The 25227-nt window shown below is 34.3% G+C and overlaps 1 protein-coding gene and 1 long non-coding RNA gene across 6 annotated transcripts in view; one reads left to right on the top strand and one right to left on the bottom strand.

Moving 5' to 3' along the window:
* Positions 1-14975, bottom strand: part of LOC139810366 (uncharacterized) — a 46642-nt gene extending 31667 nt beyond the window's left edge. Inside the window, exons 1-4 of one of the 4 annotated variants that reach the window (XR_011731303.1) lie at positions 14591-14752; positions 14275-14368; positions 13911-14064; positions 9134-13458 (exon numbers count right to left, since the gene is read on the bottom strand). This is a non-coding gene — a long non-coding RNA (uncharacterized lncRNA). Of the gene's footprint in view, positions 1-9133; positions 14065-14274; positions 14369-14590 lie in introns of those variants that run through there. The other 3 variants (XR_011731305.1, XR_011731304.1, XR_011731302.1) reach the window with 3 other exon arrangements.
* The window catches only part of LOC139810364 (uncharacterized), a 293594-nt gene that overhangs the window by 49338 nt on the left and 219029 nt on the right, over positions 1-25227 (top strand). The gene's annotated exons all lie outside the window — the stretch shown is intronic.

Raw genomic sequence — 25227 nt, 5'->3', positions numbered from 1 at the left:
CTAGCTATAGATCTTTTTGTCCACTACTCTTTCCCTTATGTACTTTTTCACCCTCTCAACTCATCCCCTTCCGTCAGTCAAATGAAAGTCGAAGGACTCGGAAAAAGGGAACGCTGGGAATGCGAACGGTAATGTCGACGGAACGACGTGAAATCGCGCGGTGCAATTTCGTGAGATTGCTCGCTGAGGCAACTTGCCGGGAGGACTATCTTCGTGGAAAAGAGCTTCTTGGGAGCGCGGGGATGCGCATATTTTTTCTTTCTTTGCGCGATTCCGAGGCATTGCGCGTTTCGTTCAGAAAGGAAATACGTATGATAGTAGAATTTTATGACAGGTCAGTTGTGTAAGTGTCGTCCATATAACATTTATATTAATTATCTCTTCTATTTTTTCACATTATCACACGCATATTAATTATATTATAATTAATATTATGTACTGATATTTACTATTATTTTAATCTTTAAGTGTGTATGAGGTATATAGTATTTTAAATTCTATTTTGCGAGATATTCAGTATAATTGATTGCATTTTCCGATGCACATTGCATCGTCGGCGATTATTAACTCTCGTTGAAGGCCACTAGGCCAGATCCCGTAGTCTAATTTGACTACTTGGTGGGATAAGATTGTGCTCCAGAGGTTATACCATCGGCACCTGCGTCTGCGTCTCATATAAGGGTACAGAGGTGCTAAAGTGATATGAAACATTAACGGACTTATGCATATTCATGCAATCTACATTTTAATTTACAACAAGTTGTTTTCTACAGAAAATTAACAAAATTATATATTTTAATTATAATATATGTAATACATTTATCTATACATATATTAAATAATTAATAATATATTTGTATAATAATAACATTTTATAAGTCAGAGATTTTATAAATGATAAACTTGTAATTTGTTGAATAATGCTTATTTATTATGGCTACACAATTATTTAATATTGCTTTTATAATTTATTATATTAATAAATATAATCTTTTAGATTTAAATTTTAACTGTTTACATATTTAGCCTTTCTAAATTTATAATGTGTTGTTATGTATTTAATTATAACATTAAATAATTGTGTATGTGTGTATACAAACGTTATAAAAAATTTTTAAATATTTTATATAGATGTTGAAAAAATTTAAAGATTTGATTATTAAGCTATTATAGTAAATAAACTACTTCGTTTTTCCCTTCGTCGTTAATGACAAACATTTTTCCTAAGTTTACTTTATGTAAATGTATTCTTAATTTGCTTAGTCATTCTTGCTTAAGCATTTATGACAGATTACTTAGTCGGAATTACGATGCATTTTCTTACGCTTTTATGATTGCTAATACAACCTGCAATGCAACAATAATAAAATATGACCAATTCCTCTCTTTTGCTCTTGTATTCTTTTCTTGTAATTGAAACGAGCTAAATTTAACTTATTGTTATAACACTGATATTTATTATGTTTGTAATAGCGCAGAACATAAATCGTCGGAAAAATAAGAAATTAAATTTACATTTTTTAATTAATTCTGCATATGCAATAAATTTACAGAGTTGTATATGTAATATATATTAATTAATAAGATTATACCTATATATATATATATATATATATATATAGGTATAATCTTATTAATTAATTAATTTATATTTATTTGAGAACTAAAAGAACTGTTATCTCTTATGACCAAATAATTCAAAATTTGTGCTAGTGAATTTAAAAGAAAGTAACACATTTTACATTTTATGAGTTATCTTTCTATTTTGAGATGAACTAAAATTGAATATATTTGAAATTAAGTTAAAAGTATTTTAATAATTAAAAAGTATTGTTTTAAGAAACTCAATTTATTTATACTAAATAGTAAATGAGAAATGATTATGTTTGTTGGAGCCATATTGTTCCCAACGATTTGTTGAACCAAACTCACGGAATGTAGGATCGTTGTGTTTATAGTCTCAAAAGACTTGCAATGTACAGGATAGAATAGCCCGAGGGATAAACCGTGGAAATTAAGAACAACGAAAGTTAAACTCACTAACTGCATACTCACTAACTGCAGTTTTGTTAACACGTCTCCTATTTTTCGTATGATGCGCGTCGCAGCCCGTCGCAGTATTTTTTCCCAGATGACAGCGGCTGACATCCTCGAGCCTTCCAGCATGTTTCATGATCCCGTAAATTTATCTCGTTCTATTCTCTGACATTTACCGAGACGCGCTCGACTCAGCTCGTTATGTTCAAATTTCAAAAGCGATTCAGCTCGTTAGTTCAAGACTTTCCAATCTAGGATCGCTTACCTCATTTTATTACAGCGAAAGATATTAATTATTATCAAATTCTTCGTAAAATATATGTTTATTTTCCTAAAATTATACATATAAAAGATGTTCTAAACATCTTACATCTTCATTTGAAATTCTTTGATTGATATGAAGTAAACTATTTAATCTTAACTAAAATTATTTTGATACCTACTATTAGTTGATAAATGTTTACTATCCAGTTTTATATATACAATATTTGTAATGGATTCAATTCAGAAATATTCTTATATTCTTAGGTATATAATTAAGAAATATCAGTTCTTAATATTATTATTATGGGAAACTGTTAGTTTGGATGTCTATGTATGAAAAGAGGTATGGGAAGCTAAGGATATCGCGTACCTATATGTTTAATCTAAAAATATATCTAAAGTCTCTACAAGAAATGCTACCAGGCTTTTGTATTTTCTTGTATCTCTTTTCCTTGCTTTGTATTTTTCTTTCTTCGTGTCGACCATATTTTATACTTTCTCGTTATTAGATCTCCTTTCTGTTTCTATTATATCTTGCGCACAAAATGCAATGATTTGTCGCATACGTCAGTGCTTACAATGATTAGTGTTTGTTACGTTTTCTCGTATTGGATTCCATCCCTTGCAGTTAAATAGCATACGTACCGCAGATCGTATATTTCTTGGTAACGTAATGAATTAGTCGGTTTGCTAATTACAATTACAAATAGCTAGGCGACCTCCTCGCAATTTCACCGAATGTCGCTATAACGATATTTTGCTCCTCCGGTAATTCACCCTTCCCTCGGAAGCACTTGCCTGCCTCTTCTTCGATATGCGCTCCTTATACTCCATCATCTCATAACGTGCAGGTAGTCAAGTACGTAGGATATAATTTTGTAGTGTGAGAGTCGATTGAGTTTCCTATATTATGTTCGAGCTTGTTATACTTGGTGATCGTTCGCACGCAGAGTCACGACTAGAAGGGAACTTTGAAACTACGAATTTAATCTGGCTGTGCGGTGCATCGACCGTCAGAGTTAAGGTGTTCGAAACGTTTCTTGAATGTTTACGTAGAGATGTATCCCGGCAAGTCATATGTATTCTCGACACGCGGAACCCATAGTATATCCACGGAGGATACGACGTTGCGGAAACCACGGATTGTATTTTACGTTCGGTTCGTAACTCGATGGATACATGCACAAATCAAAGTTATTTCCTCGCTCGTATTCCGTGATAAAGTCGTTGACGGTAACCGCTGCATTTGTCTCACGAAATGTCAAGTAAACGAGTTCCACTACGGACCTTTCAAACCAGTGTTCTCCGATTATACGTACGCTATTATAAAGTAAAGATATAACTTTACTACGAAAGTTGGTACATATAATATAAGTTGGTATATTTAGTTAATCAACTTGTACATATATATTTACATATACACATATTATATTTTATATGATCAAATGTATCATGAAACTGTTTGTTGGATTTTATTATAGTTTGTAATTAAGCACTTAATTTTTCAATTTTCTTTTTTCATTACATAAATTATTTATGAGAAGTATTTATTATTTATAATTAGTTTGTTCCATAAGAACAACTCTTAAAACTTTCATTATTTTTGAGCAATATCTTCACATTTTAGCAACAAGATGCATGTCACTTTATATCATCGTAAAAGAAAGTACCTATACAAGCAAACGTTGCGCTATGTTCGTTTTTTACGTCTTTCAGCGCATTACAACAACTATGAATTCTATGAAACATTCAAGAAGCTTATAGCTTTTTACTTTATCCTATCAGAGTTACTGGAACGAGCGTACAGGAATACATTCTTTAGCGGGATTTGATTTCTTTCTTATGCAAACTCTACAGTAGGTGTTTATCTTCGTAAATCTATTTGCGCCACAAACAATACTTGCCACAGTTTTCTTGATATATCGATTTGCAGTATAAAATTTGTTCTCTTTGCAGAAATTTTTCTTACATTATACAGAATATAAAATCATTATCTCTCAATTCTATTCTTGCAAACATGCATATATGCATGTTAAAATAAGAAACAGTTTTTTTTAGCTTTTCTAGTAACTGATTGATACTGCGTGATTGAATTCTTTACAAGAGATCGCGCAACTTGCTGATAAGTAATTTATTGAAAATAATTGTTTTCAGACAAACTTTTACCATTTACCTGATAATAGTTAATTTTTTACGTGCTCGTTGCTCCATTTTTATTTTATATTTAAACTCCTTACATATTTAAACTTTGCCATGAGAAAACATACATTGTTTTCCGTTAACTTGTCTGATCTTTCTATTCTAGATGACAAGAACTTTAAGAAACGAATGTGCGATCTCTTCTTCCTTCCGAGGCGCATTCATTTTGTAACACACTCATTCCTTTCGTTGTATTTTGCGGAGTAGCCGCAGCTGCTGGCCGGAGGAAAGCCGATAAATCTCAACCTGCAACGGCAGAGACCGTTGTAATAAACCACCAGAGCGACGAAAGCCGTCGGCACTAGCTCCGTTTCCCTTTGTGGATATTAAGGATGCAAAAACGTATATTTCAAAATTCACGAAACGTTGCCCAAGTTAGAGCACAACACTCCTCTCGTGTCCCTCGAAACCGCAGAATCTTGCACGACGTAGAGTCGTAGAGAAAACTTCGGAAATACGTTATACAAACTGAAACTTCTTTCTTGACCGTAGCTGGCAAGATCCTACGCTTTCGAGAGAAAAGTACTTTCCGATTACAAGAGAATTAAAAAACTTTTCCATTTACTTTAAAACTCTGCTATCAATAAAGATCGCGAACTTTATTATCAATCTTGTATTGCGGATACAGATTTGTGAAACACCGTTTGTACTTTGCGATTTTATTCTTACACAATCGAGAAACTTACACGCGAGAAGTGCAGACAAAGCTTTCAAGACAATCCATACATTCGTTATTACCGAATGGCATACTTTCATCAAGCACAGAGTTCAATGCTTTTGTTTGCTCTATATACGCGTCCTACATTTTCGCTGCAGAACATATCCAGAAAAACGTACAATTGAACTTTATCCTGATTCACTACGAGAAATTTTCTTGCGATTGAGAAAATGTATCTTTCTATCCAGTCAATGGCGTAACCAACAATAAGCGGAAGATATCCTCAGTACTGAAACAAACTTGAATGATCACCAACTAACTTTGAGACAATAACGATTGAGATGGACAATAAATTATTGGTTTTTTATTTCTTCTATCTTTTGTTCGGCAAACAGGCAATTTTTATTTAATTTAATTAGAGTAACTTTTCTCGCTTTGGCAAGGAAAATAAATATGTCGAAGCTACTCTTTGTGTTTGTCGTATTATTATTTTCAATCAAATAGCAAATTATTTATTTAACTGTAATTGCAAACACAAAAACAAATCAACTGCTATGGTTAGAGTTGAATTAAATATTATCTTAGAATCGAAGGCATTTACGCGCCATTGAATAGTTTCAAGTTGTTATTTCCTTCTGTGTTTTATAAAAACTCTATTTGCGTTTAGAATAGAGGACTATATTTTATTGAGGTAAAAGTAATAAAAGTAAAAATACGAAAGAATTTATCGACCATAATGATCAAGCTGCAAGGCAAAAAAGATGCTAACTCTGTTTTTACAGTGTAATCATAGTATATTATCGTTGATTTACGACTCGCAACATATTATTTGAATGCTTTTAGAAACATCAATGAACGAGATAGAAAATTGGTTAGTAGTTAATGATAAAGATATGACGGCTGCATACACTAACAAATAGATGCATAATTCAAATTCAACCAAGTTCATGTGAATCATGACATTATCTAAATCTTTCTCTTTGAAAAATTTTAATAAATTATTGTATGTAGACACGTATCTTGTTTGTATATAATTCCCCAAAGGAACATTTATATGTTATGTAATGAAAAAGTTTAATATTTTATTCTCTCTTATACGCACATACACACGTGAGAAATATTCAAATATTAAAATTATCTACAGAGTAATAAATATATTTTTTATTTAAAATTTATCAAATATATGTTCCTGGCAACTACTCGAATTGCACTAAACTTGTAGTAAATCTATTTATCCGCATATCCGCTTACGCTTGTACGTTGTAGATTAAGCAGAAAAATTCTGTCTGAATCCAGCACGGTATCGTGAATTTATTTTAACCGCCAACAAATATTTTCTGCCGATTTGATGCGACAGGATTTCCGTATAAGCACTGAAAATAATCATGATTTGCCCGAAACATCGTGGTAACTTGAATAAACTACTCTTCAATTCAATTTCTTCATGTAGATAAACATTTTGACAAAGCTAACTATTAGCTATTGTTAGCTTTAGAACTTATGGTGAATTGAGTTGAACACACTAGTGCGACCTGGTGTATATTAAAGTCATTGTACATTAATCTAGTCTGACAATGAGTGTAAAGTGAAATGCAAATATCTCGAATGATTAAATACATATTTTCCTAAACAGCCTAATAAAATGTATTGAGGATTTTGGGATTTAACGCGTTGTATATTTATATTAAACATACATCCGCTTTCAATTATTATCTGTAATAAAACTCAATTACAAAAACATTTTAAAAATTTATCAACAGAAACATTTGCTCAGCCGCAGAGAGCGGTATACGGACTATATAGTCACTGTCCGTACCGAAAAGGTTAAAGTGCTAATCGACTTAGTCTGAATATATTTTTCCTTTGTTGAATATTGCAGGATATTTTTTCTCTTCTTTTTACTTTTCTTTTATGCACCTACTTATAGAAGTAAGATTAGTTCACTTCAAAAAATATTTAATACCAATAAGAAATCTTTTGAAAACTTTATGTGCTTGGAGAAGATAAAAGAGAAAACTGGTTTATAATAAATTCTTTTACATCGTAAAATTTAGCTTTTATTTCAGTTCGGCGATCACCTCCTTTATCGAAGGATTAAATATTTTCTTCTCACGAAGGAATTCCCACTATTCCCAGCCGTCTTTCGTACTCCATCCTTGTTGCTCGTTCTCGAGACGTTTCTTGATCCTCGAATTCTCGGTTTTTGTTTTGCCATGTTCCGAGTTTAGACCCGCGTTTTCGTTTCCGTTTCCGCTGTTCTATTTCTCACCTCTTATTCTTTGTTTGTTAGATATCATCTTCTTCTTCTGGTTTCTACTTTTTTTGCTGCTTTTTCATGAAGAAAGAATTTATATAGTAGATATCGGTTGCGATTCGTTTTCTATATCAAATAGTCTTTCTGGATAATCGAGGTTCATGTTAGTCACGTTTAAGTTTTTATTTAAACAAATATAATTGTTCTTATTGTTCTTTATCTTATATCAATTTAACATATAGTCTTAATATAATTTATATATTTTACGATAATATAAAGATAATATAGAGAATTGACGATAATATAGAGATGTTTTACGTCCATAATTTTTGAGTTGTTTCCAGAATTGTTTTTTTTTTTAATTAGATATACATATATTATTAACTATTATTTGTGTTCTTTTCTCAAATTTTATTTACATAATTTCTAATTGTCATAAGTGTAACATGATATAAAATTAGCTTAGATAGAAAATGGTAAACTGTAGTGATATATTGTATGAATATAGAACAGGTTTAAGTCAATCAAAGCGCAGCTGAACGGATAATACTAATTGCATCAGCTTATGGTAGCTTATTTAAATGCATAAGCATTTGTTGGATACTCAACATAATCTGTTTTGCTATAGAATTATTATATGATTTAAGATTATATTTTATATAAAAATTTAAAAATAATATTAATTAAATGTGCTAGAAATATATTTTTGGTTGAAGTTTGATACCTTGAAAGTATATGTTGCACTAAATAAATGTATATAAAAAATTTCAAATTTATTTTAATGAGGTAGAATGATGAAATTCTTTTAGGGAATCTATACAAGACCACTATTTTTAGGTAAGAAGAAAACATTTTTATTATTATTGATTCTGATTCAATATAGTAAGAAAAATTAGTAATGTGAAAGATTCGCAAGATACAGCTTTAAAGATGTATATTCATGTTATTGAAAATTATTTCCACGTGACAACTGTGCATATATGTCTCTGTGTAAGTACAGTTTCGCTTTCGACCATTTGCCAAATTGTTCGACATAAATTTTGTACGGAACGGCAAAATTATCGGACGGCGAAGGGAATTTTCGTCGGACTTTCAGGAATGTCTTTTATACTACCAATTTTCGCGTAAATGGTGGAAGCTCTAGATTGTCTATAGCAATACAAGCAGGTAGTAGGAATTGTTTCTCGCTCGGTGTGCGAATGTCTTCGAATAGATGCATAGTATACCGAAAGGACTAGAGGAAAAACGATTTTATAGCCACTTTTGGGTGCGAATGGATCACAAGAAGAAAAGTAAAAAATGGTATTTCAACTAATCGGCAGTAGCTATGTATATTTGCATTTGTCGATAAAAACTCTCACTTTGTAAAAAGTAAATCGAAAATATCCAAAAAATGTATTCTACTGTTTCTCTGTGATATTATTTTACTATATTTGCGATGAATAAAATTTTCTTTTGTTGTGATATATGTATGCTCCTACTGCTGCATCGCAATTGATTTTGTTCTCTTCATAAATAATGTATATATTTGACGTTCTGTAGCTGTAATATTTCAGAATCTCGATATTGTTTCAATAATTAATTGTTTTATGTCGACAGAGGATCACTTACTTTGAATAATATTGAAGAAAAACGAAACAAGAGCATTGTTTTTATCATAGCCACCCTGCTTCGTTTAGATACTGTCGATTTCTTTTTTTCTCCTACCGTTTTTGTTTCACGTTTCACGAAATATGGTGGTGATTAGACGAGTTGCCGCGGAAAAAAACGAGGAGTTGTGATGAATAGAGAGACAGAACTAAAGTTTGAAGACTCTGAAGATCGGAAGACAGGCGAACACAAAAGACTGCCGTGCTATATTATTATGCACGACTGTCGGTCCCTACCTTTTCGTGATATACCAAGTAGAATAAAGAAAACTTGAGTCTACCTGTCTACCAGAGGGAGTAAAGAAAAAGCAAAGAGGTGTGTCACTCGAAAGCTTAAACGTATCAATTCTGAACAAAATTTTTTCGCTTAATGCGGTATATAAGATAGTACATTTGCCTACTTCGCAAAAGAATGACATTTGAAATTCCCCAGAAATAGATACTCGAGATCCGGGAAAGTTTGAAGAAACCATTAATATCGAAGCTCAAATTAAAAGCTTTTGTGTAAAGTCAAAGGCCCAAGAGATACAGAAAAGTATTTCATCTGTTTCTGTTCTCGTAGTTGATATTTCTGATGTTATTGAATATTGTAATTTCAAATATAATCTTCTATATAAAATACGCATGTGAAAAGCTACATATGTGTTAAATGGTTGGTTGTCAATATTGTTTGACCCTATGCATGAGAGGAATATATCAAAATTATATATATGAATAATGTGTATATATATATATATATATATATATATATGTATATTATATATATTCTTTTTTTTCAATAATATTCTTCGATTTTATTCTGACAATTCTGATATTTTATTTTATTTACGCTCTACCGCATATAAGCGCGTTATTGGCTCCATACAGGTGACTATAAAATGCGCTCGATATTTCGGCAGGAAAGCGACAAAACCGGAATTCCATGGCCATAAATTTTTGAATTAATATATAATGCTAGCGCGTAGGTGGCAACGTTGGTTGTGGTCGCAGATGACAAGGTGCAATTCACCCAGATTGAGTTACCGTCACTCGAAATAACTTAACTAGTTGCAAATGCACATGCACTAATTGCACCTAAGCTTATTGACATGACTGCAATTAAGAAATCGACTTCGTCTTGAAAGAGAGCACGCCGCGACAGTGAATAGTGATGTTTGTGTGTGTATGTGTGTGAGAAACAATAGCGTTCAGAATAAATGCCACCAGATTGCTTTATCGTGCAAGCGCATAAATATTTGATAAATGCAATCAGATTTTAATATGAACAATTCCATTTTAGTGTACTATATGTCCAATTGATTAATTTTATATAACGATTTAAAACAATCTAATTCTAATCAAGATGTTTCCATAAGACATGGGAGCAATCAAAGACCTAGAAATTTTTATTTCTTAAAATAAAATTTATTTGACTAATATTTTTTAATTTAGTCGTATAAAATATTTTACCCCAAATGCCAATTATTACATCAATTAAATTTGTACACATTTTTTTAAATTTAATTGGAATTTTTAGTTATAATATAATAATTAATGTATGTATGACCCTTAACTCTCAATGACAGAATTATTTCATTTATATTTAAAAAATATTATATTTGCCATTGGTGTGATTTTTTGTGTGACACATATTTTTGAATTTCTCTATACATTATAATCTCCTTCATGCCTCTTTCAAATCCTCTTTCATGAATCCTCTGTAAATCAATCGAACTTTCCATTTTATCAATTATTCATCTCCATCATCACTTGCTTCAGATTGGGCGTTAAGGATCACGCACACCCCTGCGCTTGTTTACACTGCGACGGAAAGTTAAGAGGCTTGAATGCTGGCTTTCCGGCTGCTGGGACGTCAAGTAATCAACTTGGCTGACCCAGAAAGTCAAAAGGGCTTCGTTTACTTGCCATTTCTCTCGCCCTCCTCTTGCTATCCGTCTCCTCCTCTTCATGGTTTGCTCGAGAAAGAGAGTTTCTTTTTCTCTCCGTCGTTTCTCCATTTATTCGCCCGTCTTCTCGCTATCCCTGCTTATCTCTATCTGTCCCCCCATTTTGCTTTGCAGCGTCTCTACCCACCGGAACAGCGTCAGAATTTAGCGCGCAGATACGGCGGTACAGTTAAAATCGGGCAGTGACCGAAAACTTCAATATTCCGGTTCTTGCACCGAGAAGAGGAGATCGGAAGCGAGTGAAAGATATCGGCAGACGTTAAGAGATCGTATAAATAGAATGGAATCGAAGGTCGTGGAATGCTTTCGGTAGTACCTACAACATGGATCAGACGCCGCGAAGATGTACGTTATATGCAGCATTTCAAAGTCATCTAACAATAAGTCGTTGCATGATATCGTACATCGATTACTCTCGTTTGAACTGTCGCGTCGTTGCAAGAAAAAGCACACAGTTAAATATATTCACTTTCTCAGAATACCTTTCATAAAATATTATCGACGATATATATCAAATAATGTGTGTGCAGTGTTCTGCGTTTTTCAAAAGTTCTTTCTCGTTAACAAAAATTTGATCGTTTAAGAATTAAATTGTTAATATATCTCTGGCATATTAACAGTCATTACCTTTATTAATTATTACCTTTATTACACGTATTAAATATTTACATTTGTCAAATACTAAGAGAATCAATTTCTAAATCTTTATTTAGATTCAAAATATGTACGCAGCACAGGAATTAATAAAGAAATTTCTTTCTCTTTGTTGTCATCGTCTTCAACGTCTTGAACGTCTGTGAAAGAACATTTAATACTACCAGCTCGGTTATCATTGTACCATCTCTAACCGCCATTGGTAGACTTCTGTGTTTTCATTCAACTTTTATGTAAGCATTTGTCACTTCTTCATTCTTCAGTATTCCCCATTTTTCTTCTTTTCTTCTTTGTGAGGCAAGTTCCATTTCACTCCTCGGTTCTTCGACTTAATTATTCGCTCAAGTAATAACTTTTCGTGCTAATTTGTTTGCATCTGACAAAGTGGAAGTGGTCCGCGTAGCAAATATAAGAAATTATTCTGACTACAATTAATTTTAGTCAGACTTGGATAGACACGTTTACGCGAGTATGGCAGTTGTATTTAAGGAACGATGCAAAAAATAAAAATAGTAGAAATATTGGAAACAATACAAATATTAGAAACCAACGTTATTAATATTACAATAATTAAAATATGCATTGTATTATCTTATGTGCGTGCGTGCGCGTATGCGTGTGTGATGGTAAACGATATTATATTTTACTTGCATTAAGAACGCAACAAATTCTATGGTAGTCGTAAACCGGATTTAGATTTATTTGAATAAAAGTGGTTTTCCTTGTAGATATCAGCTTTTCAAACGTCCATAATTAATATTTTACTGGCATAGGGAATATATTGGATGGTATTGGTATCGAGCGAAAGTTGGGATATAGAAGAAAGTAAATTTTTCGCAGAAAGACCGTCTGCGAACCTTTAAGAGTTTAATCGTTCTCTTCGTTTGTGTCCGTGGCGATCATAGACATCACTGGGGATTTATAGTTGGACCTTTCCGGGCTAAAACGGGTCTCGTGCATTACCCGGTGCCGGTGCGATAGACGAGGAGCACGAAGTCGAGGGTCCCGAGCTTAAATCGAGTTTACTCCGATATCGAATTTCGCCGGAAGCAAAGTCTCCGGTGTATTGTCTTGAAAAACCGGAGAGACAATATCGCTGGAGTTACTGGTTGAAGGAATGTATAGTTTAAATTTAGTTTAAGTTTACAGTAGCAAGCGAGCATTCGTCACCGTTTGATAAGATCAACGGTCACGTCAATCGAATTTTCAAGGCGAGCTATTTTATAACATTGACCTTATCATCTGTACACTTAGCATCGTATAGAAGCTTAGAGAATATACAAAATTATGGCTCGTATTTCGAGATAGTTTAGAAATCGAATAAAGTGGAATGTGCATGGTGGATATAAGTTGGCAATGTGTTGTGTTAATTTATTAACGCAATCAGCAATCACGTTGTATAATTCAATATGAAGTTGAGTAGTTGGTAAAGGCTACGTTAGTTAATTGTGCCTTTCATAAATTTAGTTTGCAGCATTTTAAAGTTTATTTGTTGAAAAAAAAAGAAGAGAAGGAAAATATAAAAAGCAAAATTTATATTTAAATTTATTAAGAATAAATTTAGACATTAAAAACAAGATTCTTTATGACGTTGCCATCTCGCGAGAGTGAGAATAAAGCTAGTACGAGTAAAACTGCGTCTACGCAACTTTCGCTGACGATTGCAGCCAGCAGGAATCTTCCGTATCGACACCCAGTGCATTTTCTGGTAGAGAACGTGTGCTTCAAAGTTAGAAATACGAGCTTACTTGTGCCGATAATTCAGTTCTCTGAACCATCGTATAGACTTGCTCCTTGCTCGATCGTTTTAAATAAAAAATCATAATTAGAAGCGTGCTTGTTAACTAGTATTCGATTAGATAGAATTTAGAATTGAGAGAGTAGACGTCATAAAATTGTTTGACGTTAATTGTGCATAGTTTTTTTATCGATTATCAAGTTGTTCATTTCTTCGACACGCATATCTTTACGATTTACGATGCGTGTATATGTTTGTTCGTATTTAGCGTGCAATTATTATTACGTGCGTTTATCGCGTAGGGAAAACATTATAATATCATTATTTTTATTCTACCATTATATGACGCTATAAAGCGCAGAGATAATTAATACGCACCGCCTGATTCTTGTAAATTATTCGAAACACGCATCGCACAACGTAGTCACGTCACCCAAAGTAGATACGAAAACTGTGTGATGCTTATCTTTCGCCTACATCTATTATGCGCATACATTTAAAACTATCTTACCATGTTTATTCTCCTCCGCGTAGAAGGCATAATCGCCCGTTTCCCTGTGCTTGCCCTTGAGCTATAATCGTGAGTCAGCTTACACTCGTATAGCGCCGAAGAAATTTTCCAGACAATTAAAAATTCTTACTTATCGCTTCTAAATTTCAGAAATCTGTAAAGAAGACAAAACATAAAGAAATTTTATTTTAGACTAGACTTTTATGTCTCCAGGGTGTTTCGTATAACAATCATTTTATTTATTAAAGTTTTGAGCTATTTATTGGCTAAAGCCGCTAAAGTTAGAATTCGTATGAAGCGAAATATGTGAAATTTGAATTATATGCAGACAATATGAATGTATAGTATTTTGTAAACTATTTACCTATATACGTAGTAATATTCGAGTGAGGAAACAGGAATCTCTAATAACCTCGTATTCACTCCGCATCTTCTCATATGGCTATTCTTCCAGTCTTCTGCTGACAAATGTTCTGATAAATGTTCTAATAAGAAAATTAAGTATACTTATATGTGAAAGAAATTATAATTACATAATATTTAGCGTCAAATATTTTCGTAAAATATTTGCATGTTCTAATTGAAGTGTAAGCTAGGTTATCTCACGGTGACGTGCACGAATATCATACGTGTTACGCGTCCTCACGTTAAATGGTAAAGATCATGACGTTTACACGTACCATAAATAAGAAAGGTGAATTAAAAGGAAAGAAGCCACACGGAGAGAAATTTACGGTCGAATATATCCGTCGTGCTCGTACGTTTGGTTTGGAGCGGATGCCTGGAGTCGGTGCTCCGCGAGGAGCGGCGGCGCAGCGCGGCGAGGCGACCGGCAGAGGGGGTGGGGGCGCGGCGCGTGGGGCTGCGGGCTGCGCGGGCGGCGGGTCACGGCTGTCACTCGTCAGTCCGTCGCGAGCGCTCGCGTCGTGAAGTTCGTGCTTCTTCGCCGCTGAATTGACACCGTACGTACTCGGCGAGCGCATACCTCCGCGAAAACTCACATTAATGTCACGCCCGCGGAGCCTCGGAATAATCGCGTCGCCGCGATTCGCCGCGATTTTTGTACGGTTACTCCAACGATTCTCGCGCGACTCCCGCTTTTCGTCTGGTGCGGTATAATCACCTGTCTTTGCGCGCCCGCGCGCGCGCGTGTCGCGTCGCGTCGCGTTGCGTTGCGTGTGTTGTATTGTGTCGTGTCGATCGTGTGCCGGCCGTTTTGTTCTCAAATCTCTCGCGTACGGGTTCTCGCGCGGAAATTCGTCCCGGTCCTGCCGCGCCGCGCGCCGGCTGTTTGCCGATAGTGTGCGTGGTGAGAGAAAAAGCGTGTTTGTGCTGTCTCTGTGCTCTTTGGATTACTGGAAGCGCATCCGGCGAGAAGTTGGCGCTGAGATTTGAATTCGCAACGCTCCAAAACGCAGGTACGTCACACGTTAACCCCTGCGCTTCGCTCGAGAAGATCGTGGATGCACTCTGGATCTCTTGTGTGTGCTTGATACCGATATTTATTACCAATGCAAAATGAGAGCGCACAGTGGATGGAACGAAATTTTGTTTTGACGGAGCGCGAGTTACTGCTCCAAAATGGAGTCGTGTTGCTTTACTTCTCTCTCTCTCTCGCCGTGTAGCGTGCACGCCTCGCGCCTCGCGCCTCGCGCTCCAATGATCGTGGGAGCCCCGCGCATTTTGGATCACCGCGCGGGCACGCTGCATCGAAGCGTGGTTTATACGATTTTATTTGACGATTTTCACGATCATCACATTCGTCCAAAGCGTTCTATTTCGATAAACACGGACTGGCACGGATTTATTTTTGCGAGTCTCATCACCCTTTTTAACAGCGCTATTTCGCGCATCAATACTTTTGTTTTCCTGACATCATCGGCGGAAAAATGTCGATATTTTTTTAACGATCTTTATATAACATATTAATATAACAACATAAAATATGTAACTATATAGTTTTCACGTAACGTTGCAATGCGATGCATTTTTGAGATTATAAATGATACTTTTATTATTTTTATGTTACCGCAATCAACTCTGATGTTTATGATTCAGTTGTTTTAAAAACTTTATTGACAATTGTAAATATGTGTGTTTATATTTATATCGATGTCTCGTAAAGGAAAACAAACGTATTTTATTCACAATTTAAGCGATTTCTGTTAATTTGTGCGCTTTTTATTTTGCATTGCGTATAAAATGTTTATTCTCAAAACTCGAGTGCCTCCCTCCTTTTTGACGCAATTAGATTTTATTTTTATATCTATATCACACACATCCACGAATCTTTAAAAGAAGCTGCCATATTTTACGATTATACCGCATGAATTCGTATTTCGATACTCGTCGAAGCTCCCGGCTGAATTCTCACGATTGTTATAAGAAATTTATGTTTTTATATATTATGTATTTTTTGTAAAAGATAAATCTAAGACTTACGTAATATAATATATAGAACGGATTAAGATATCCGGAATAAGAAGAATTATGCCGCGCTTGTTTAATGTTCTTCGTATTTTGAGATTTTCGCGATTATGGAGCTTCGGCGAAATCGGCGATTTCTTGTTGGCTCACCTGTCTTGGCAAACGCACACGCCTGGAAAGTGTACGACGTCATAGTCCACACCACACACGCGGATCGCACCTGTTGTTCGCATTTTACGCGTCTCAAGTCTAAAGTCAAAGTCGATCGCGAGACGCGAGTTTACGATGCCGATGCTGCGTGTAAAATTATGCGCGCATGCCTGCGCGCGAGCATATTACCCGTTTATAGCCGTTAAGAACCTCTTAACATTCGCGAGCCGTGCGAAGCATGGAGACTATGAAGAGAAACGAGATCCATCGCGCGCCGAACGAGCAACGATGACCTAAATGCAACAAACGGACGTCAAGCTCATAGTAGTACCCGCGCCGCGTTCTTCGCGAATGCCTCAAACGCTTTTCGGCGAATTTATAAATCAATCGATTGGAAATTGCACTTGCGGGTGTTCGCGCATCCTCGAAACGCCTTTAACATTGTCATCGTTGTAACGTAAAATAACCGAGATATGGAAAATGACTTTAATTTCAATAACTTTAATTCCTTTTACGCATTTCTATTTGGAAATTTTTATTTTGGTTTTAATTATTATCATGTGTTTATTTTGATTACTGTTAATTATGATTATACTTGATTAATCGGTAGACAAAAATCACTTATAATTAAAATGTAACAGTTTTTATAGTCTTAATCGTCATAGTCATGACGGCGCCGGTCGCTATCTCGGACGTGCTTTTCGGAGCGTATGTAGCATTATTTGTCGGTATATAATTATGGTTAATTATCTTGTAATTTTGTTACGGTATGACGAATGATTCGCGTGATCATTAAAGACGGTGTTTATGCGTTCATTGTAAACACGTCACTCGGAGAAAGCTTGAAATTGCGCTACTTAACGCACGTCTTGTAAAAGTTATTCTACACATTTTCAAAAAAATCATTTACTTTTAAATAGTTTTTTCTAATTTTTATATATACATATTTCTCAAAGATATTTCTGATTTTTTTCGTGCTCAGATAATTTCGTTGTATTCCTTATTCGCAATGATGACTAATGTAATAATTCGAATCGTCTTCGTGCTACGAAATCGTCCATCGAACAATCGTTACCAATTGAAACGTAATTTACCGTTCAAGCTTATAAACTTAACGACCGTGCTGAAAGAGAAAGTGGATCGCGATTTTGTGTCCGTTCACTTTTATTATGGAGTAGCGGAAGCGATGCTTCGATAATTTCACATGCGAAGATTCAAGTCAATGGTTTTTCCATTTATGTCAAAGAATTATCTGAACTTGTTTATTGTTTATCGATTAACTAAATATGTTTATTGCTTTGTATAATCGAACAACTTTTTGTGAAAAATTATTTGAAGAATCCAAAAATGATGTGAAAGTACTATGTCGTTGACCCTAACCGACGTGTGCGTATGTCAGTTATTGCTGCATATCGAGAATTGTAGATGAAAAAAATTTGAAAAATTAAATGGATAATGCAGCTGTAGTTACCAAAATATTAATTAGATTAGAATAAATTAGAGACATCTCGTGCGAATTATAGATTAACAATTAAATAATTATCTGTAAACCAATTTACAATTCCATGCCTTATAAATTACTTTATTTGTATTGCAATGTGCAAAAAATTTGCTTCAAATTTTATTTTATTTTATGTCATAAAAAGTATAAAAATTTCGTATTAAACTCTGTTCTCATAAAATGCCGAATCTTCGATCGAATTCATACACTACATCCTATGTATGAATTTAATTAACTAGTTACCATTGTTTAGTCAATTAAAATAAATTAGTTTTTGCCGTTTTTATGAGTTTTATTCTTTCTGCTGTTTTTTTTATCGGATATTGTTAAATGATACTGAATACTATTTTAATAATAACCAAGGTTAATAACTACCATTACAAAACGTTTCGACCAATGCGAATGTCATTGGATACATGATTCATTTGCGATAACATAACGATGCGAAATGAGATCAAAGTGCACTCTGTTCTTTATTATTCGTTGTATCACATTTCTGATGTAGCTCGACTTTAAGATAGGACATTTTTTGAAAATTTACGAAGCATTTTGTTGTCGAATCGGCAAAAGACTTTCACGTCGATATTCGTGTCGAAAATTGCCAGTTACGTTCGCGCTTTTTTTCCGGGCAAGACCGCAGCGGTGAAAAAAATAACGGGTGTAATTTCCTCACGATGTGTGCCACGTTTCCTCTTTTTGGATGGCGGGATCGAAATGGCCCGAAGCATTCGCCAGCCACGGATATCCGGGTGCGCGTACTACGCGTGGATGTCTGTGTACGGTGAGCATAATTAATAATTTCGGAGCGCGCCGTATGGTTCAGCAAACAGCCCTTTCTTTTTTCCTCTTGCACCACTTTTGTTCGTTGAATAATGCTCGGCATCAAGGCGGGGTTCGAAATCACCTGGTCGAATCGCGCTGCGTGGGGTTAAGCGCTTAGACAACTCGTGTCGTAGCCCTCATCTGCTCGTATCCTTTCTAAATTCAGCCATTTCGATCCCCCGTCCCTCCCTCTATGTGCCCGTTGATTTAAAATTTAAATCAACCTTTGAAAAACGCGATGTTAGATTTTCATCATTTGTTCTTATATTCTTATTGCCATATTACGCGTTTGTATAGACTATAGACTATAGACCATAGACCATTTCAATTTGTGTTATAGAAATGCTATGTATATGTATATTTGTACATACATATATGTGTATTGCGTTATTGTTTTTCTTATAAGAACCATATAGCTTTCTAGTTTCTGCAAGCTTCTGCGCTTGCAATTTTTACAAAGATTTCTATAAATGTTGCCAGAGTTGTGTCAATTAAACTATTATGGGTAATAGTTATTACTATTGACATACTATCTTTGTCACGTCCAAATCGAAACACGATTACGTGAAAACTTGGAAAGACTAACCGAAAGTTTTGATTGGAATGTACGATTGCTGCGTACGCGCGCGCAATAATAACCACGAACGAGTCGGGCGAATGTTGCATAGTGTGTACACCATGTATACACGTGATAGCGGTCATATGCTATTCGATATTGTTTTTATTCTCGTGTTAATCTCACACAATATGATAGAGCGCATTCAAATTTATCTGGGGGAACGGCATCGTCCGATACAGAAATGGGATCGAGTGATACGGACGCGGAGAAAATTAGTTAAACCACCTCTCCCGCGTCCACCTCTTTGGGGACCAGTTCGATCAATAGCGAAGGAAAGATATCATACGCGGATTTGTTTAGAGTGCAGTGTTCGAACCCCATAACTGTGTTAAAAACGGATGGAAATTTTGATGTGTGTTCTTTTTGTTATCGTTGCAACAAAGATATTCTCTATGAATTTTATTCTATTATTGGATACGAAAATGTATGAGCTTATTTTGAAAGCAATAAAAATTCAATTTTTAAATATTGTGAATTTCAATGAAAGTTGAATACAAAATAATTAATAATATGCCCATGGCTTTACGAATTTTCCGAAATTAAATCTACAATATATATATATATAAACAACTAATATCTATATATTTTATACAAATTATAAATGTAATGTGTGCGAAATTGATAGAGAGAGAGAGAAGTTTTTTGGATTTTGTTTTAAAATTATGACGTTTCTCACGAATTTGATTAAAAAAATTGTTTGAATATTTATAATATTAAATTAATTTCATGTTTTATTATATTGAGGACTATGCATTTTTTCAGAATAATCATGTGTTATTATATTAAAGTCAATCAACTGCTAATTCCACATATTTTTTCGACTGGTCAACGTCCCCATATGTTACATGTTGCCTAACTTGTATCCGTTTTCCATTGTATCCGTATCGCCCTTATATTCCGCGACATGTCACGCAAATCTCCTGATTAGCTGAAGTGTTAAGATTATGCTGATGCTTACGCATACGATTTTACGAGCCATTTGCTTGCAGCTGTGTGATAATCGTCGTACGTGACAAGGTAACTACCAGACACAGACTACACGGACACTCGGTGTAGAATATTTTGCTGCAGACATATTTATCTCAGTTAATAGCGTAGGCAATTGATATTTTTTATTGAAAAACGTAAAATTGTAAAAAGCAGCTATATATATAAACATTAAGATTTCAACAACATCTCGATTATTTTAATCAGTTTTGCCTGAAATGATAATGATCGATATCATAAAAGTAATATTATATCATTGACGTGATTAAAGACTGCGATATTAAGTTCGTACATTGATTCTATTTGATTCATAATTAGGTTGATGATGGATCGCGCGATTAGTATCTGCACCCGCAGATATATATTGCTGTATTGAGTTGAGAACAAGCGAGATTTGTTTTCTAGAAAGGCTGCTGCGCATAAATACGACCATAAGCGTTTAGTTTTATAGCAGTTCATAGAAGCCGACCTTAATAATCGAGGCTGCCTATGAATATCTCGCGCGTGCAAAAGAGGGATCAAGGTCAATTCCATTTGCGATCGAACGCGGTGGTTATTAGGCCTCAGGATGTTTTTTAAATGATCGTTTAACTGTCAATCTATACATCGTGTTTTATATGTTCCGATTTACATAATCCATTCTCGTACATGCCGCTTTCTCAATTCACTTTACGTTATGTTTCCTTATCGCGTTGGAATCGTTGACTTATCTTTTATCTCCATTGTTTCAATATAGCTGTATTAACGTGAAATAACGTGTGTATTTGTTCGTAAGTATTTTTGGTCAAAAACCTTGATATCTCAATATTCTTTGTAGATTAATATAATGTATATTTTCGCGCAAGAATGTAGTTGGCTATAGTTATAAATCTTCTTTCGTGCAAGAGTTAATGTAAGGAATTTTCTAATAAGAGATTGAACGTAATTCTTTTATCTTTATTGCATATAATGCATATATAAAGGAAATGTCCACTTTCTATACTAAACAGATATTAGAAATTAAAGTTATTATAAAGGCGTTTTTTAATTATAAAAAGATAGAAAATTAATAGATTCAACATATTCAACTCTTAGAGCAAGGAAATTATATATACACGGCGGACAAGTATATTTTAGCATAAAATGAAAAGATCGTGGAAGAGAACGTAGTCAGTCTAGTTAAAGTAGCGAAAATTATTAAAATGTGTCTCACATTTTTCAAAGAAACTATTAAGAGAAGCACGATTCTCTCGTGACTTTGTCTCGAGTGATTAAGGAAATATTTTGTATTATGTATATAATTGTATATTTCTGAAATGTATGTATATTTCTATTTACTGCTAACATTTTTCATTAAAATAGATAGGTGTAATTACATATTTATCAAGCAAGCATTATAAATGCTACGACACTATAGATTGGAAATGCAGACTCCGTGCGCTGTTTGCATCATCCATCTTCTCACGCAGTTTCGTTGTGATCGAACTGCTTTGAATCACGATGCGGATGTACGTGCCGGTCTACAGAGTGGTAATTTGTTTGTAATTTAGTAAGGTAGTGTGTGGTCGAAAGTTTGGTGCAGAGAATGTAGCACGGCGTTAATTCGTCATTGCCGTTGGGTACTGGTTTCGAGAAGCCCTTTCATAGGGCGCAGGACCGACTCAACCAGTAGTATGCAGTTTGCTCAGAAAGGAGCCATGTTGAGGAGCATGCGTGGATTTGTCTGTCGATAAATCTTGAAATATAAAAAATATAATATAATCAGCATAATGCAGCATAAAACCTTCGTAATATAAAATTATATAACATTTATCGTGATCTTTTTTTTTATTAGCTTTAGAAATTATTTGAAAATTTTTCACGAAATTCCTATTGTTCTGTAAATATTATTTATGCGTTTGTTGAGTGAAAATACCTATGTTAGGGCTCATAAATTTTTATATGGCTTACATTAATCTTAAAGCATTGTTACTTGCAAAATTTATCATGAAGGACTTATCATGAATGGTTTTCTCGCATACCTATACTTGGAACTTGATCACAAGTAAATCGATCTTTTATCAAGCATATTCTATCACATCTATATGTACGGATTAATAATCAACAAACTGTAAAAATGATTTTAAAATATTCTGTTTTGAAAGATAATTTTTTTATCATATCGTAATGTAAAAGCAGGACGGATTTCCCGTTTAATAAATTCTATAATAATAGCGTGGCTATTTGCACACATTTTATCCGCACTGACGTTACATCATTCACGCGATATAACGCTTAGGGGAATTACGCAACGCGACGGAGTTGCATGTTAAATTTACGGAAGAAAAAGAGTGCGAATATCGCTACGTGCGTGCGGTAAAGTGATGCTAAAAACAAGATCACAAAGCGGCGACCTTACCGAATGCACAATGAAACAAAATTAAACAAAGTACTATACAGTAGAAATTTCGACGATCGAGCCAAAATGTCGGCGAGCACTCGGCATTGCAAAGCGAATTTACAATGGCTATACAAGCTCGCATGCAAATCACTAAATTCCCAAATTCGCATGACATTCACTGAATGAAAAGCAACTGCATGAGAATAACTGCCCTATGTTTGAAATTTGAGTGTTGCGATGGGAAAAGAAAGAAATGCGAGAAACGCACTATTCGTTAAATCGTTTGTCAAAACTATGCTTACTTCAATCATTTTATTAGCTTTCCAGTTACGTAACGGACGAGGAAGAGTCGAATATTCAGCGAAATTTTGTTCAAGTTTACGGAATAAATGTAAATGTTTGTCTCTTTGTACAGAGAAGATGCGGAATGTGTTTATATACGCAAAATATCGCGCATACCTGAGGTATTTTTTGTATTGAATGCTACGCAAGTTGCATTAAAAATGTCTTCTGAATAATTAAATTAAATGATAGTCAAGTTTCCAACAATTAAGTTGATAGTCAAGTTTTTTGAGTGTAAATGTTTGAATTGGGTACAATGAGAACTTTCCTTGTCGCAGCTTTCTAAAAAGCTTCCTAAATAAAATTCTTCACAGATAGAAATGTAAACTTTGCATTATGTCAATTTCCACTTCGAAACATTCTTGAAATAAATTTAATTAAAACTTTGTTATTAGGGGAAAATGTGAGTTTATTTAGGATTAAATGCGCGCGTGCAGGACAATTTTTTCAAAAATTAACATTTGAACCATAGTAATAACACAAGTTATATAAAATTTTTAAATCTCTTCGGCGGTATCAATTTTGCTTCTGATAAGTAAATTTCTTGATAATGAATACTTTTAAGAACATTGTTTTAGATGCCATGATCAATGTCTGAAAAAAATATTAGTAGATTATAATAATTTTCGATGAACACACATGTTCAATATATGTGTATCATTAAAGTACTCCAAGTTGATTTGATATTATTTGTCAGAATAGGGAGGATTTAAAGAAAGAATGAGAGATTTAACCAATTACGCGAGTCAGGTTAAGATGCTCGGAGTCTTTTGTTTCACGAAATCTCCTTCGTAGTTTCTTCTTCAGCCCAGTTATGTTCTTCTCTTTCTTTGTCCTTACTGCCAGGTCGAAATCATAATTCGTTTCTTTTGTGCCGAGATATCTGCCGCTTCGAACACGTCTTTTTCTACCTGGCTTCGTTACAATCTCTTTCCTTCGGTATAAGAGAAAATTATTGTCTACTTTTGCAGGGAAGCGATAGTCTTGTGGGATAATTTGAGTTGCACGTGCACACATTCATACTTATCTTTTATTTTCTCTGCATTTATTTCTTCTGGATTATAGTATGTATATATTATAGGTATTATTTTTTAATTTTTTAAATCATGCTAAAGTGTTTTTGCAAGCGTTTTATTTAATTTCTTAGCTTGCCTAATGTACAACATTTTATGTTTTGTGATTTCACATTGCTGTGTATCAATTTCATTGATTATTTTAATAATCTTTGATTTAATCTAGATAATTGTAAGTAACTCTTGGTTTACGTCAGTGATTACACAACTTTTGCACCTTTAGACGCGTTGTTAACGCAGGAATGCATTCGTACTGCGCTTCCGTGATGATTAATTTCGACGGCGTAAAAGAACGATTGTTCTGAAAACGAGGCCTCATCGTTTCATATTCTCTACATTACAACGTATCTTCCGGGTGTCGCAGGGAATTTATCTGACCGCACTATTGTTCTATTCTGAAGGAAGCGCGCTTCGACGGCGTAAATCGTAAAATTTAATTAATCAGTCGGTGATTCCCAGATGAAGCTACTGTTTCTAGCCATCATTCATCCAATTAATGCGTGTACTAACAGGATGCTTCTGTTTTCCGTTCAAGATGACTAAAGCTAATATCTATACATCTATATACATCTATACACATACATCTAGAGAGATTTATGGACATCTCTTATCATCGTGATTTGATCATATATGTATAACGTATTTTATTTAAGACTAATTTTTAATCTCATCACGTGTTTATCTTGCTTGACGAAATTATATCCATTGATCTTTACAAAAAGAAAGATGTTTTTTTTTTAAATATTAGGGTTTCTCTATTTTTTAAATTCTTTTATCATTATTACTATGTTTCATATATATATATTCATACAAGTTGCAATAATTACGTCTATATCTTTTGTGAAAACCATCATGGAAGTCGCGGAAAACAACTCGTTTCCGCATTGTAACCATATAAGAAAGTCGCTCGAAGCTTTGCCCGATCTACTTCTAGCGGTTTGAAGAAAGAGAAGTAGTCCGGTGAACTGGAACGATTTAATTAGTCGTTTAACGAGGTCCCTTTTTGGCTTTCTCTTGAGAACGCGGGCAGAAATCCT

Source organism: Temnothorax longispinosus, chromosome 3 (assembly GCF_030848805.1).
Source record: "Temnothorax longispinosus isolate EJ_2023e chromosome 3, Tlon_JGU_v1, whole genome shotgun sequence".
Lineage (NCBI taxonomy): Eukaryota > Metazoa > Arthropoda > Insecta > Hymenoptera > Formicidae > Temnothorax > Temnothorax longispinosus.
This window is presented reverse-complemented; position numbering and strand designations above follow the sequence as displayed.